This window comes from Poecilia reticulata, unplaced genomic scaffold (genome assembly GCF_000633615.1).
Source record: "Poecilia reticulata strain Guanapo unplaced genomic scaffold, Guppy_female_1.0+MT scaffold_852, whole genome shotgun sequence".
NCBI lineage: Eukaryota > Metazoa > Chordata > Actinopteri > Cyprinodontiformes > Poeciliidae > Poecilia > Poecilia reticulata.
The window spans coordinates 1-4,509 of NW_007615596.1; the positions used below are offsets into that span (position 1 = coordinate 1).

The window sequence follows — 4,509 nt, forward strand, 5'->3', positions numbered from 1 at the left end:
ATCCTCCAGAGAAACGGGTAAAGAACCTCCAGGACCGAAGCCTCTGCTTCTGCTTGGCAACCTGCTGCAGCTTGATCTCCAGAGACCCTACAAAACACTGTGTGAGGTGGGCTCTGACTAAAGCTGCTATGTAATATTTCTGCAATATCTATAAACCTGTTTGACCTCTGTTTCATTTATTTATCCTGTTTTCATCCACTCAGCTTTCCAAGAAATATGGGTCTGTGTTTACAGTTTATTTTGGACCGAAAAAAGTGGTTGTTCTCACCAGGTACAGRACAGTCAGAGAGGCTCTGGTCRGCTATGCAGACGAGTTTGGAGAAAGAGAAATCCCACCTATATTTGCGGATGTAACAAAGCATAGTGGTATGTCCAGAAGTAGATTATTACAAATCTTTTCAAAAGTACTAATGAACAACCGTTAGACATTCTCACTTTTCTCTTATTACACCCACTGACTTCAATATATTTTAAGGATTTTATGTGACAGATCAACTATAAAATAGTGCAAGAATTGGGAAGTAGGAAAAAAATTAGAAATACAGTTAAATAAAAAAACTGAAACTCTGAAAAGTGTGGCAACTACCGGTATTCAATTTTTTTTAGGTATTCTTCCCCAGTTTTGTAGAAGTAACATTTTTGCCCTTTTGTTTTTGGAAAATAGATTAGTGTAAGGGAGAATGTATGCAGATTATCTGTGAACATCAATTTACAATGTATTCCAAGGATTTTTAGAAGAATTTACTTCTGGGATTTGTGTTTACTTAACGAGTAACTACTTATTGTTGGTCTAWCACAGTAAAATCGCCAATGAAATGTTCGTTTTTGTAACTTGACAAAATATTGAAGCAAAGTTCAAAATTAACTGAGTTCTGTTACTGTATAAGGAATCCTGTTTTCAAATGGAGAAACATGGAAAGAGATGCGTCGTTTTGCCCTCAGCACCATCAGAGACTTTGGGATGRGGAAGAGAGTTGCAGAGGAGAAAATCTTAGAGGAGTGTGGACACCTCATTCAAGTGTTTGAGAGTTATAAAGGTATAGCATGATGCTGTGTTTCTCTAAGAAATAGACACAAAATTGTTCACTCAAATGGTTTAATCATTGATTTGGTACTAATTCATAATCCTTTTGTAAGTTACATTTTAAAAGCAGACAAGATAAAACAGTAACTCTCTTGCTCCACAGGGAAACCATTTAACACATCCCATCCAACAAATAATGCAACATCCAACATCATCTTCTCCATTGTGTTTGGAAGCAGATTTGAATACGATRATCCTCGATTCAGAGACTTGGTTAGTSGAGTCACTGAGAATATTACGATATCTGGCTCAGCAGGAATCCAGGTAAGATTAATGTCTCGCTTAAGCAACTTGGTAAATAATATACTGGAAGCCAAAGAGAGACTTTGGTAGATCACGATGATGAACATTATCCAGGCTGTTAAATTATTGTCTGAAGTCCAAACGCTAAAAAATAGTGAAAAGACGATGAGAGATGTGAAGAAATTAATGCAGAAACTGAAAGAGACACTGAACCGTCAGACATGCAGAGGACTGGTGGACTGTTTTCTGATTCGAAAGCAGAAAGAAGAGGCAAGGCAACACAAATCTATTTTTAAAGAACAGTTACAACATCAAACATGTTTGCCACATGTACAGTATTCACACAGTTTTCTTTTTAGGACTCTTGTGTCAAAGACACTCAGTTCACTGAGGAGGATTTGATATTTACGGTGGGAAATCTGTTTGCTGCTGGAACCGACACCACAGCTACATCAGTGAGGTGGAGTTTGCTGCTCATGGCAAAGTATCCACACATTCAGAAAGAGGAGAAAACATTTGGTGTTTTTTCCCTATATCTAGAAGACTATAATAGTAATTATTATTATTATTATTGTTGTTGTTTGCTATAGTGCTGTATTTGAATAATTGGTATAAGATTTCCGTTCTCTTAAAGTGTGAATTATAAACTTGGCTCTTTGGAAATAAAKTAATCTCTGTACAAAAGTTTGTAGGCAACCTGTCGATGCAAAATAACTTCATATAATTTCCAGTTAAGCATGTGGACTTTAATGGCAAATTTTATGCAGGAGGCTTAAGTTTTTTAGTTGGTGCAATAATTTTTCTCAATATGTAAAAGTTAGAAGGCTTCGGTGTGGTCATCTGGAAATCTAAACTGTAAAATGTTACATTTGCTAAACTTCAACAAAAATATTTGTGGTGACTGTGATCCCTATGTTGATCATTTCCTTCTTGTTTACTGCAGACCAGGTTCAGGAGGAGCTGACCAGGGTGGTTGGAAGCCGTGAGRTTCATGTGGAAGACCRTAAAAATCTGCCGTACACKGATGCTGTTGTCCACGAGATACAGCGGCTCTGTAACGTCGTTCCTATGGCGATCCCACACAAAACAGTCGAGATGTTACCTTCCGTGGATATTTTATCAAAGAGGTGAGCAGAATGAAAATATTTCTAAGATTCCACCAGACAATATCTTCCAGATGATTATGCTTGTATTTTTGTCTTCAGGGAACTACTGTGATTCCCCTCCTTGCATCTGTTCTGTATGATGAGAGTGAATGGGAGAGYCCTCACACCTTCAACCCTTCTCATTTCYTGGACAAGGAGGGAAGATTTATCAAGAGAGATCCCTTTCTACYATTTTCTGCAGGTGGAACTCTAGCAGTTTGTTAATCAATCAGATAATCTTTCCTATCCATGTTTGGATTAAAATGCGTTACATGTTTGCTTGTTGCAGGTCGCAGGRTGTGTCTTGGTGAGAGTCTAGCAAGGATGTCAGTCTTCCTCTTCTTCAACGTTTTGGTTTCATGCCTCCACCTGGAGTTTCTGAAGATGATCTGGATCTGACTCCAGCAGTGGGATTCATTACCTCTCCTTCTCATCATGAGATCTGTGCCCTCAGTCGGCAGTGAAGAATGAAGGACTAGATTGTAGTTGATCTCTCTACCAGAATCCTGATGTTACTTTTGCACATCTTTACTCTAAATGTCTGTGTGTTACTTTAATTTGTGCACTTTATTTTAAGAATTTGATTGTTTTTATTTTTTTAGTTATATGCTTTACCCCTCCTATATTTACTGAGTTAATTTCACTGACTTATATACATGATGAAGAGACTCCATTTGTTTCCAAATTATTTAGTCATGACATAGCAAATTTATAGAGCATGTAATAATAATTTAAGAGTGGTTATTCTGAACCTTGCCCCTTGCAAGATCTCTTTTTTCAGAAATTGAAAAACAAATGGAATAGTTTCAAAATAAATAAACAAATATGTATAATTTTGATGAAATGGTAAAATGCTACTGTAATCTTATATGGAAAGCTATTATGTGAGAGGACACAACCTACCTCAGTGAGATGTACTTTTAGTTTTGCTGAAATATGCTAAAGAGTTGTGCTGCCAAATTTGGTGTGAACATTAAAAATGGTGTTAATATACACAAAACAATCTGTCACATCTGATGCCAAAGCAGCTTATGTTTTAGTATCTAAATCCAGGCATCCACCTTGGAGTATTCCAAGTCGGTTGCATGTTGCAGGGACTGAGCAGGCAGGAGTTGGGATGATGCTTTGTGGACAGAAAATGTGATATTTTACAGACAAATAGAATAATATAGCCAGGAGAAATAAGGAAAATGTTTCTATTGTCTCTTCACTTTTTACATTTATTCTCAATTCCTAAACTTTCATAATCAGGTTCATAAGTTGCATAGTAGTGGAAGAGAGCGTGACATTATCTGCTCTTGAAAAAAAGGCTAAAAGTAAAACAAAAAAACAACAACCTACAAGAGTAGATGTACGACAGAATAAATTGCAAGATTGAAGGTACAAACTCGGAACATGTTTGTTTCTATAGGTTTGTGTTAATTTCTGTAACCATCTCCTAATCCAATAAAGAAATCAAATCATTTGCTGGGATAAAGTAGAAAGCTGCTCAACATGTTTTCTTTGCGTAAACACAGAAAATGCGGATTTAATTTCAGTTATTGTGATGGTGTCTAAAGGTGGGAGAGGCTCTCTGCTGATACTTTATACCATTTACACTGTTCCCTCTGCAAAAACCTGATCTGCAATCATGCAGTATWGTTTCATCTKTCCAGGATAAGACAAAAATATTCTGCAAGTTTTTGTACACTAAAAGTGTTTGAACTTCTAACTATTGACATTCAAGACACACTGAATAAAGTAGTCAGACTTAGTCAATGTCTTAGAGTTGGCAAAGCTGACACTCRGTGGTGCAGAAAGGATAGGTGAGCTTTGGAACGGGCAAGCTGATGTSGAGTTAAAATTAAACTTCATTGCCTATTTACTGCCTAACAGTTGAGGGTAATGTAACTTGTAATTGCATGACAAACAGCTGTCACTGAYTTTTTTCCAACAATAWATTTTTTAAAGTTTTGTTGGCTCTAATGGCTTTTATTTGAAAGTACTTTGTCAGGAAAGAGGGTAAAGATATGCAACTAAAACCACCAGACCAAGAAT

At 36.7% G+C, this 4,509-nt stretch overlaps 1 pseudogene; it reads left to right on the forward strand.

The window, feature by feature from the left end:
- The first annotated feature begins 4 nt into the window (after positions 1-4).
- On the forward strand, positions 5-4,395 carry LOC103461249 (cytochrome P450 2K1-like; annotated as a pseudogene).
- The last annotated feature ends 114 nt before the right edge of the window (positions 4,396-4,509 follow it).